We start from the raw sequence: 12757 nt of genomic DNA on the forward strand, positions 1-12757 counted from the left end.
CATTTTAGCCACAGCCTTAGGTCACAGGAAGTGGTACCAGCTCAAATAATTTATACACGGCCGGGCGCGGTGGCTCAAGCCTGTAATCCCAGCACTTTGGGAGGCCGAGATAGGCGGATCACGAGGTCAGGAGATCGAGACCATCCTGGCTAACACGGTGAAACCCCGTCTCTACTAAAAAATGCAAAAAAACTAGCCGGGCGAGGTGGCGGGTGCCTGTAGTCCCAGCTACTCGGGAGGCTGAGGCAGGAGAATGGCGTAAACCCAGGAGGCGGAGCTTGCAGTGAGCTGAGATCCGGCCACTGCACTCCAGCCGGGGTGACAGAGCCAGACTCCGTCCCCCAAAAAAAAATAAAAAATAAAAAAATAATAATTTATACACATGAATAATCCAAAACCAAGTGTATAGCTGCAAAATAAATTTCAATCTTCTCTCTTTAAAAAAAGCAATGCAACTATAAAGCCATTTTAATAACTTTCTGAAAGAATGTGAGAAATATACAATAAGTACACAAAATAGTAATCACAAACAGGTGCTCAGCAAAAAGGAAGACTTGACTAAGCCATAGGCATGTAGGCAATTTCACAGCCAGTCTTCTGAGTGAGAGAAGTGAATCAAAACCAGTGTTATGGCATCATAGACCTCACATGTCAACATAGCACACAGGCTATTCTTTAAAAAAACATATTTTAACAAAGTAATTTAGAGGCTCAACATTATCTAGAATGCCTTGCTCTTTAGCAAAAATTTGAAGCACTAAGCCAAACTTCTTAACAGCACATTCTTACATTTGATGTCTCCAGGTGCATGCTGTGGACCCTGACCTAAACCCACCCAACAGGTGAGATCAACAGCTTTTGTTACATCACCACTAATACCTTGCTTAAGCTTTTCAAATTCCAAATGGAGATATCAAACCAATGATTAAAACACAGTGTTTGGGCCAGGCACGGTGGCTCATGCCTGTAATTCCAGCACTTTGGGAGGCCGAGGAGGGTGGATCATCTGAGATCAGGAGTTTGAGACTAGCCTGGCCAACATGGTGAAACCCTATCTTTACTAAAAATACAAAAATTTGCTGGGCGTGGTGGCTAGTCCCAGCTATTAGGGAGGCTGAGGCAGAAGGATCACTTGAACCAGGAAGGCAGAGATGCAGTGAGCTGAGATAGCACCACTGCACTCCAGCCTGGGCAACAGAGCAAGACTTTGTCTCAAAAAAAAAAAAAAAAAAAAAACTTCGGGCTGGGCACAGTGGCTCATGCCTATAATCCCAGCACTTTGAGAGGCTGAGGCAGGAGGATCACTTGAGCCCAGGAGTTTGAGACCAGCCTGGACAACATAGTGGGACCCTGTCTCTAAAAACCTTTTTTAAACTAGCTAAGCATGGTCGTGTGTGCCTGTAGTCCCAACTACTCGAGTGGCTGAGGTGGGAGGATTGCTTGAGCCTGGGAGGTCAAGGCTATATAGTGTGTGACAATTGTGCCCCTACTCTTCAGCCTGGGTGACAGAGTGAGACCCTGTTTCAAAACAAACAAACCAAACCAAACACAGTTTTTGGCTCAGTCTCAGGGAGAAGGACGAGGAGGAGGAGAAGGAGGAAGGAGAAGGGGAGGGGGAGGGGAAGGGGAGGAGGAGGAGAAGGGGGAAGGGGAAGGGGGAGGGGGAGAAGAAGAAAACCAGTGGCTTTCAACCTTTCAAATAAAACAGAGGAGGTTTTCAACTATTTGTTAACTGAATGGTGTAAAGACAGCTCTCACCTGGCATCAACATCTTCCAACTGAAAGGGCCTTTAGCAATTACTTAATCCAAATACCTGCCCCCATGCAAGAATCCTTCTATTACATCTCTGACATAAATCACATAGTCTCCACTTGAATACAAGGTCTGACAGGGACCTCATTACTCTGCTATAATGTCTACTTTATTAGTGGATAGTTTTAACTGTTAGAAAATGCTTTTCTAAACTAAAACAAAAGCTATCACCAGCCTCACACCCCAACTATAACTTTCACATACCGGTCTTGATTCTGTTCTCCAGGACAATAAAACCTACTTCCCAAGGATGATGGAATTTTCACGCAAAATTATTAGACAAAGCATTCTTTACATAAACATTTGTTGTAGATCAACATCATGATGTTGTTATGAGCCAAACAGTGGCCTTTATTTATAAAATCCTATCTTATATCGTTACTTGCTTGTATCTATATTCATTCATAAATATTTGTGCTGACCTCATTACATAAACTTAACAGGCTGAATAAATTATCTTGTTCAAAATTCGCTTCTGCTGTCTTTGCCTCTCACCCCTACTTCCACTTCCACACCATCTTGAAGTAGTGACAGCAGTCAAGATTAAAAACTAACAAGTTAATATTAGTTAAGCACTTCTAAAAACACTCTTACTCGGCCGGGAACGGTGGCTCACAACTGTAATCCCAGCACTTTGGGAGGCCAAGGCGGGTGGATCGCGAGGTCAGGAGATCGAGATCATCCTGGCTAACACAGTGAAACCCCGTCTCTACTAAAAATACAAAAATTAGTCAGATGTGGTGGCGGGCACCTGTGGTCCCAGTTACTTGGGAGGCTGAGGCAGGAGAATGGCGGGAACCCGGGAGGCGGAGCTTGCAGTGAGCCGAGATCTGGCCACTACACTCCAGCCTGGGTGACAGAGCAAGACTCCATCTGAAAAAAAAAAAGTAAATTTAAAAAAAAAAACAAAACACTCTTACTAATTAATGACAAAACTCTTGCAGCAGGTCTCATTCCCAATTTATAAATAGAGAAACAAAAAAGACTTCAAAAGTCAGGTAGGTAGGTGGCCCAAAGTCTGAACCTAGATAGTCTGAACCCATGCTCTTTCACTGTACCACACTAGGGCACGCATTACTGATTCCTGGAACTGCCCTGATTCTTACCCATTTAATTTGTTCACCATAGGAAAAGGTTGTACCTATCTCTCATATTTATCAAAGACTTAAACACCTGCCTTACATAACTTTATTTATTTATTTAGAGACAAGGTCTAGCTCTGTCACCCAGGCTGGAGGGCAGGGGTTTGATCTCGGCTCACTGCAACCTCCAGCCCCCAGGCTCAAGCAATCCTCCCACCTCAGCCTCCTGAGTAGCTGGGACCAAAGGCACTTTAATAACTTTAAATCCTACCATCTTCCTGAGCAATTTCAGTATCCATCTGCATTACTCACCTAACATTTCTGCCTTAGAATTTCATAATCTCTTCTAATACTAAGACCATCTCCGCAACAACAACTCAAACCTGGACCCTGCCATTTCCTGAAACCATTCCACCTCTTAATCTTAAACTCAAACATTTTACTCTGGCCACAACCTCATCTCCTTACAGTTTTTCCTCTCTACATTTTTTTTTTTTTTTTTTGAGACAGAGTCTCGCTCTGTCACCCAGGCTGGAGTGCAGTGGCACGATCTCGGCTCACTGCAAGCTCCGCCTCCCGGGTTCACGCCATTCGCCTGCCTCAACCTCCCGAGTAGCTGGGAAGCTGGGACTACAGGCGCCCGCCACCACATCCGGCTAATTCTTTTGTATTTTTAGTAGAGACGGGGTTTCACCGTGTTAGCCAAGATGGTCTCAATCTCCTGACCTCATGATCCACCCACCTTGGCCTCCCAAAGTGCTGGGATTACAGGCATGAGCCACCGCGCCCAGCCTTCTCTCTACTTTTAAACCTGCCTGCTCACTAAGACATCCAGTCTCTTAACCACCTTATTCATTAATTCAACAAAAGTATTTGGCGTGCCTCTGTGTGAAGCACTATGCTCAGGACTAAAAACGCAACAGTGAACTAGACACAATCCCTATCCTCAAAAGCTTCCAGCATGGAGGAAAAAACCCACAAAAACCTACCATCTTCCTGAGCAATTTCAACATCCACCTGCACAATTCATCTAACATTTCTGCCTTTCATAATCTTCTCAAATATTTTCAAAAACAATTATAATAATAATAAAGAAATGTTAGAGAAGGGAGTGTTATCTCCTATAGGCAGTCAGGAAAAGCTTCCCCAAGGAAATTATGTTTCATCTACGAATTAAGATTAATTAAGATTAAGCAGCAATTGGGCCGGGCGCGGTGGCTCAAGCCTGTAATCCCAGCACTTTGGGAGGCCGAGGCGGGCGGATCACAAGGTCAGGAGATCGAGACCACAGTGAAACCCCGTCTCTACTAAAAATACAAAAAATTAGCCGGGCGCGGTGGCGGGCGCCTGTAGTCCCAGCTACTCGGGAGGCTGAGGCAGGAGAATGGCGGGAACCCGGGAGGCGGAGCTTGCAGTGAGCCGAGATCGCGCCACTGCACTCCAGCCTGGGCAACAGCGTGAGACTCCGTCTCAAAAAAAAAAAAAAAAAAAAAAAAAGATTAAGCAGCAATTGGAGAGACAAATTGGGAAAGGAAGAATGCTCCAAGCAGAGGAAACATTAAAGTTCTGTGGCAGGAAGGAGCATAAAGATGAGAATGGTGCTACCGAAGGATGAAGAGAGGGCCTAGTGGACCCTGTTAAAGATTTGAGATCTTATCTTAAACATAATGAGAAGCCACCAAAGGGTTGCATGCAGAGATAGAACATAATCAGATTTGAATTGTTAAAAGATCACCCTGGTTACAATGAGAAGAGTTTGGAAGAAGCACAGTGGATTTATGGAGAGAATTGATTAGAAAATTCTTGCAAAATAGAGCTAAACCAGGATAAAAGCAGTGAAGGTTGAGAAAAATGGATAGATTCCACTTTATCTCTTCTTGCCTAACAAAGTAAAACCAATAATTGATCACCTAATTTACTTTCCTGTGAAAATTTAATTCCCTTATCCATTTCATCTGTCCAACTTGGATGGATCCCACATTCTAACTTCCCTGCTAACCTTGCAGAGCAATATGACTACTAACATGTTATTCAGTCACTTTCCTTTTATTGAAACACTGCTATCTTTTGCTTAACCTTAGTACCTCAATCAATCTTCTGAGCTACTATCCCATACTTCACCATGCTCCTTGAGCCTCCCACCCAATCCACATCACCTCCCCTTACTCCTGGTAAATGACCTTGCCTCCTACTTCACAGAAAAAAAAAAAAAAATTACAAAGCAAAGCAAGAGGGGTTCCTTTATATTTCCTCCCCTGCTCCTATTTGTTGGTGGTTACTCTCCTCTTCCCTGCAAAAATCCTTGTCCTCAACCTACAAAAATAGGCTTCTGCAGAAAGAGAATGGCACTGGCTTATATATAAGATCATCACAATCATCCTTACTTCTGCTCTCTTTGTAGCATTTGATACTTACTGACCACTCTTCCTGCTTCTCTGGCCCTGTGTCTTGGTCATCTTTGTGGACTCCCATTTCTGTCCCTGAACCAAACCTAGTGCACCCACCATTCTAGCCTTAGGCCTTCCATCTTCTCATTGAAACTTCATTCACAGCCCTAAGCACCCACATGTTCATGACTCCAAACGTATCTGCACCCCCAAATTCTTTTCACCTCACCTGGGAATCATACAGGCACTTAAAACTCAGAACATAAAAACAAGAGCTTATTCTCTCATCTCTGCTCCCATCCTTTGAAACTATTCCTCTTCCAGTACTCCATATTGTAGCAAATAGTCCCCAATCATCCAAGTCACAAGTCAGGGAGCCGCCCTGGACTTCTCTCTTGCCGTATCCACACAAATAATCTTTCACTAAGTTTTACTAATTTTACCTTAAATATCTCTCAAATCCCTGCAAAACCTTCCATAGGCTTCAGCTCTTTTATTCTCTCAGGTTTTCATAACCTGGACCCAGGAAATAGCTCCCTTACTCCTCCCTCTACCTCTCTGCATCAATTGATTGGCCTCCACAGGCAACCACTATAGCAATTTAAAATGCCAGTATCATAGTATTATATCCTACTGTTCTAAATTCTTCAGTGGATTTTCAATCGCTAAAGCCTAGATCCAAATTCCTATACAGGGGCCAGGCGCGGTGGCTCACACCTGTAATCCCAGCACTTTGGGAGGCCGAGGTGGGCAGATCACTTGAGGTCAAAAGTTCAAGACCAGCCTAGCCAACATGGTGAAACCCCATCTCTACAGAAAATAGAAAAATTAGCCAGGCGTGGTGGCATGCGCCTTTTATCCCAGCTACTCAGGAGGCTGAAGCAGGAGAATCACTTGAACCTGGGAGGCGGAGGTTGCAGTGAGCCAGGATTGCGCCACTGCACTCCAGCTTGGGTGACAGAGCGAGACCCCATCTCAAAATAAACAAGCAAACAAAAAAACAAATTCCTATACAGGGTCGGGCATGGTGGCTCATGATGGCTTGCACCTATAATCTTAGCACTTTGGGACGCCAAGGAGGGAGGATCACTTGAGTCCTGGAGTTTAAGACCAGCCTGGGCAATGCAGCGAGAACCCATCTCTACAAAAAAAAATTAATTAATTTAATTAGCCGGGTGTGGAGGCGCACGCCTGTAGTCCCAGCTACTCAGGAGGCTGAGGTGGGAGGATCACTTGAGCACAGAAGGTTGATGCTGCAGTTAGCCATGATGGCACCACTGCACTCAGCCTGATGGATACAGGAGACCCTTTATGGGAAAAAAAAAAAAAAAATCTATACAGCACAAACAAGGCCCTTCATGATCTGGCTCTACCTAACTCTTCAGTCTTTTCTACCTCCCATCATTCCCTCGCTTGTACTAGGAGTTCCCCAAGTGTACTATGTGCTTCAAATCTCAGTCCCTTTGCATATATTGTTCCCTCTAACTAGAGTAACTCCGAGGTATAGCAGGTGAATTCCTACCTCTTCTTTAAAACTAACTTAAATACTACCTCATTTGCAAAAGTTCTCTGAATTCCTAAATTGCCTACTTCTTTTTTGGTGCCCCCACTGCACCCTGTACTCTACTTCTATCATAATGTTTATCACCCTGCATGGTAGTTGTGTTTATTCACATGTTTGTCTCCCCACTAAACCAGGAACAATTTGAGGGCAGGAATCTTGGCTTGTTCATCCAATATTCCCCAGCATCCAAGCACCTAGCAGGCACTCAATTTTTGTTCAGATGAACTGAAGTATATTTGTATGGTACCCCATAACACACACACACACACACACACACACACACACACACACACACGGTACTGTTGATAGTCTATCAGTGTTGTACACAGACAAGTCTAAAACAGTAACTCATCTCAAAGACATCTGTTTAAGATTGTTATACAACTTTATTTGCAACAGATTTCTCTTCCTAAACATTGTTTAGTTCAGAATAATATTAAAATCAGTCTGCATACTCCAAGTGTCCAACTTACTTAGTGACAGAGAAAAATGACCCAAAATTAAAGATCATGGATAATAAAGCTCTATTAAAATGCCAGAGAAACTACTGACCCTACATTCTCTCATTTACAACATCCCCCAAAGCTTCCACATTTTCACTCTCTACCCATCTCCTGATTCCACTGAAGCATTAGAACTGCATTTGAGTCCTCTCCAACTCTTCCCAAAACTCACTGGAAAACCACAACATTCAAGACTGTCAAAAACTTTAAAAAGTCAGAGACTCCTCCATGTCTATGATGTCAGTCCCAAGGAATCCAGACAGGGAGAAAGAGGAGGGACAGAGGCACTTAGAACTTTCACATAATTCTTGATTAGGTGGGAGGGAGAGATGAATAATTGTCTTGGCAGATTGTCTTTAGTTAATATGGGTCCTTTAAGTCAAAGAAACAAAATATAACCTTCTTAGAAAATATGACCAATTTTACCCTATTTTTCTTTTATTTGTGGATCTAGTCCTGAATCCAGACCAATCCTACTCTAAAGGGATCTATGTAACACTAAATGTTACAATCCAGAGGTAACAAGATGAGTCTTAAAGTAAAAAGAGAAAGAAAGTAATATGCTTTAAAGCTTTAGATATTATTTCATTTAAACTTCCAAACAACTTTAAGAAGTTTGTATTGTTACTCCACATCACAGAGGAAGATACTAAAGCTCACAGAGGTTGGGTAATACACCCAAGGCAACACAGGTAAAAGTGGCAGACCCAGGATTTTTATCAATCCAGCCCAGCTGACTCCAGAGAACATATGCTCACACACAATGCCACATTTCGTCCAGGGAGGAGGACTAAGAAAACACGAGCAGTCCACCATGTGGAAGTCCACCCTCACTGCTTCAACCCCTCTCAATTCCACATCAGAAGAAAGAACTGGCTGTGGATTCAGACAGATCTTGGTTCCAATCCCAGAGCTACTATTTAAGGGCTGTGTAATCACAGGTAAGTAATATAACCATTTTGGGCCTCAGATTCTTCATGTATAAAATCGGGGAAATGTATGCATTTCAGCCCTCCTGTTAGGATTAAATAACATACGTAAAGCCTTAGGGCAGCTTACTGATACACAATAAATCCTCAACAATTGTCAGTTGCCTTCTTTCTGCCCAATTCCTTCCCATACACTCTCTCACTCCACTGGTGCCCAACACAGCCCCCTCCCTGTATCTTTCCTTTAAAAGCTTCCTCTACCCCTCCCAAACAAACCCTTCAGTCCCACAACCATTTCCAAAACACAGTCTTGACACACACACAGTGCTCAGCCTATCATTTCCAATCCCGTGTCTTTCAACTCAAGCCTTCAAGAAAATATTCTAAAGGGGGTCCCTTAGTTGTACCTTCCACCAGATGGTCCCTCAAAAATAACAGCAAAAGAAAAGTATCTGTCCCTTCCTAGATGTACAAACACAGCTACATAGCTCATTCATTCCAAATCGCCAGGAACAGCAATTTCATACATATTTACTGGAATCCCAATGTCTTCATCTACCAATCCTACCTTCCCCACCTGTACCTCTTACTACTTCTACTCATTCCAGGTTCAAAGATTTTGTAATAGTCTCTTAATCTTATGTATATTGTCCATTTTTTTATTATTGGAAGGAAATGTTTATATATCCTTCTACTCACCCTGCATACTTCTACCTCTAATGCAGGATATACTTGGGGAATGTCTACTTTCTCCCCCTAAGTCAAACATGGAGTTAAAAAAAAAAAACCTCAACTCGTCATATAACCACTCCCAAAACAATTTATCATATGCTATTGTGGATACACAACATTAAGGTCTCAGGAACTAGCCCTGGTGGGCTACCACTAGTATGTATGTGTGTCAGAAAAAAATTTAACTATTTTTTCAAGAATTTCTAGTTTTGTATCAAGCCTACAAACAGCAGGCCTGATACAAAACTCCAACAGACAAATCCCATTAACAACCAAAGGGTAATATAAAGATCAGGGACTAGTGAACAGAGAACTTGGAAATTGGCATTTGTCTCTTTAGTGCTACTGATAAAGGTTCCTTAAATTACAGTTACTTGGGAAATTTAATAATTTGCAAGACTTGCAGAAGGGAAGTAATCTTTGGGAAAATGGGGGTAGGGAGAGTCATACAGAAAGTCTGTTATTATAATATTGGCACAATAGTAGCTTAAATAGAAACAAGAATTATGTCAGTGTTTATTTTTTTAGATCCAGACCAGCATGTCTATTTGCAACACACAATGAGTTTTTTCTTCCTTTCAACTAAGGCCAAGGATAGTCCAAGGTTTGGGCTCTCAACAAATTCAACTTTTAAAAGAATAATCTGCAAAAACAAAAGTTCTACTTGACCTATTAAAGATTCTAATTACTGAATTTTTGACACAAGAGAAAAAAAACACTATAAATCAAGAGACTAGGCTAATAGCAAAACATACTATCGCTCTAGAATCAGTTCTCAAACATTCATTCAGTAGCTGACAATCTTCTCTCCCTTTCTTGATTTCTTTAGTCATTTCACTATAAATTACAGAATTTCCATTCAAGGGGAGAAATAGAAGAAAGAAAAAAATTCAAATTACTATACTGTCCACTCTTGGTTATCCATAGGAAATTAATCTACTTCATAAATGAGGTCAAGAGATCAAGACAAAAAAAAAAAGCAAAGAAAAGTTTACAAAGCTTAAACAATATCCAGATAGCACAGAGGTTGGGCCTATGTATTCGGACTCAGAATGCAGGGCTCATATCAGTTTTTTTTTTTTTTTTTTTTTTTTTGAGACGGAGTCTCGCTCTGTCGCCCAGGCTGGAGTGCAGTGGCGCGATCTCAGCTCACTGCAAGCTCCGCCTCCCGGGTTTACGCCATTCTCCTGCCTCAGCCTCCCGAGTAGCTGGGACTACAGGCGCCCGCCACCTCGCCCAGCTAGTTTTTTCTATTTTTTAGTAGAGACGGGGTTTCACCATGTTAGCCGGGATGGTCTCGATCTTTTGACCTCGTGATCTGCCCGTCTTGGCCTCCCAAAGTGCTGGGATTACAGGCTTGAGCCACCGCGCCCGGCTTCATATCAGTTTTCTAGGGATTTATAGCAAAACCAGATCAGTTTAGACGTGCAAACTCCACAGCCTAAATAACTCTTACTATTTTGTTTTTTAAAATACTATCCATATTCTCTACATTGTCTCCTAGCCACTACTATCCTCCCCACCTCCCACCAACTCCACAAACACACACACATTTTCCAGGTTGGTGTTAAAAAGCAGAAACTCTAACCCAGTGTATCCTGGGCACTATTTGGGTCTCTCATTTCTACTGATTGTACCTTTTGTAATAATAATTTTTCTTTTAGAAGAAACCAAGTCTCATTTATTTATGCACATAAAATTAGTTACAAGCATATAACACAATCTGATAGTTCTAGTTTACCTGAGAACATAGAAAATATACTTCATTTATATAATTAATATTTCACATTTGGGTCTTATGTAGAACAAACCTGGTGGTGAGGTACAGAAAGTCAGTCTGTTTTCCTGATTGACACTTTAGAATCATAAGCTTTTAGAACTAGAACATCAGAGATTATTTTTATTCCACACCCTCAAGTTACAGATGACAACACAGAGAACCAGGAGAGTGAGATTAAGTGACTTGTCCAGATTCAAAGAGCTAACTATAGTAAAACTGAGTACAGAATATAAATCTGCTTACTCCCATTCCAGTAATCTTTCCTTGACTTCACATGTACCACTAGCCCTCAATTTTCCATGGGATCGACTTTGTGGATTTATTTACAAAAACTGCCTTTCCCCAGCCACCAGCTAAATCTCTTACTCCTGCAGATGCATACCAAAGAAAAATATGTATACCTAGGAAATTTAATCACTTAAGCAAGCCATATTTAGGAAAGGAAATCATCTATAAAGAAAATCATGGGGTGGGGCATGGTGGCTCATGCCTGTAATCTTAGCACTTTGGGAGGCCAAGGCAGGCAGATCATGAGGTCAAGAGATCAAGACCATCCTGGCCAACATGGTGAAACCCCATCTCTACTAAAAATACAAAATTAGCTGGGCGTGGTGGTGTGCACCTATAGTCCCAGCTACTTGGGAGGCTGAGGCAAGAGAAATACTTGAACCTAGGAGGCGGAGGTTGCAGTGAGCCGAGATCGCGCCACTGTACTCTAGCCTGGCGACAGAGCAAGACTCCATCGCAAAAAAAGAAAATCATGAAGGCATGCCAAAACCAAATAATCATTTATGTTTTGCTCATCACTACTAAAGATATAACTGAATTTGTAAGTATTCTTCTAATGTTACAACTATCTTGTAGCAAGAGGGTAGGACAAAATTATGTGTGACATCAGGATAGTTTTTCTCTTCTACTGATAGTTTGAGGCTATTTATCACACACCATCCAGAAATCACAGCTATATCTAAATTGTTTTTTGAGGTTTTTTTATTTTTATTATTATTTTTTTTTTTTTTGACAGAGTCTCACTGTCACCCAGGCTGGAGTGCAGTAGTGCAATCCCGGCTCACTGCAACCTCTGCCTCCCAGGTTCAAGCGATTCTCATGCCTCCTAAGTAGCTGGGATTATAGGCATGCACCACCACACCTGGCTAATTTTTGTATCATAGAGACGGGGTTTTGCCATGTTGTCCAGGCTGGTCTCAAACTCCTGGCCTCAAGTGATCCACCCGCCTGGGTCTCCCAAAGTGCTGGCATCGCTGGCGTGAGCCACCAGGCTGGCCTATAGCTAAATTTTGAACAGGACAAAACATAAAACCAAGAGAGAAATAAACTACCAACTTTTAACATACTGTATTACTTCTCCTTAGCCAAAAGTGTTGGCCGGGCATGGTGGCTCATGCCTGTAATCCCAACACTTTTTGGAGGCTGAGACGGGTGGATTACCTGAGGTCAGGGGTTCAAGACCAGTCTAGCCAATATGGGGAAACCCCATCTCTACTAAAAATACAAAACTTGGCCAGGTATGGTGGCACGTGCCTGTAATGCCAGCTACAAGGGAGGCTGAGGCAGGAGAATCGCTTGAACTAGGGAGGTGGAGGTTGCAATGAGCTGAGATCACACCACTGTACTCCAGCCTGGGTGACAGAGTAAGACTCTGTCTCAAAAAAAAAAAAAAAAAAAAGTATACAGCCTGAAAGCATCAAAGCAATAACTTTCCTCACATTCACATTTATTCAAGTTTATTTGTAGGAAGACAATATTTCCTCTTCCCCTGAGGAAGGCCCACCATCAGTACAGTAGTGCCCAGGTCACTGCAATTCTCTCCTGATGAAAACCTTAACATCCTGACTCAATCATTCAAAAAGCACTTAATAAGGACCCACTCTTAATGCCAGGCAGGCTGCTAAGTGAAGGGGATGCATCAGCCAGTAAGTCATCATCTCTGCTTTCCAAAAGTTCAT

General features: G+C 42.3%; 1 protein-coding gene across 2 annotated transcripts in view; it reads right to left on the bottom strand.

Moving 5' to 3' along the window:
- OTUD7B (OTU deubiquitinase 7B) overlaps positions 1-12757 on the bottom strand; it is a 71583-nt gene that overhangs the window by 39774 nt on the left and 19052 nt on the right. The window lies entirely within an intron of this gene.

Source organism: Macaca thibetana, chromosome 1, assembly GCF_024542745.1.
Source record: "Macaca thibetana thibetana isolate TM-01 chromosome 1, ASM2454274v1, whole genome shotgun sequence".
Taxonomy (NCBI): domain Eukaryota; kingdom Metazoa; phylum Chordata; class Mammalia; order Primates; family Cercopithecidae; genus Macaca; species Macaca thibetana.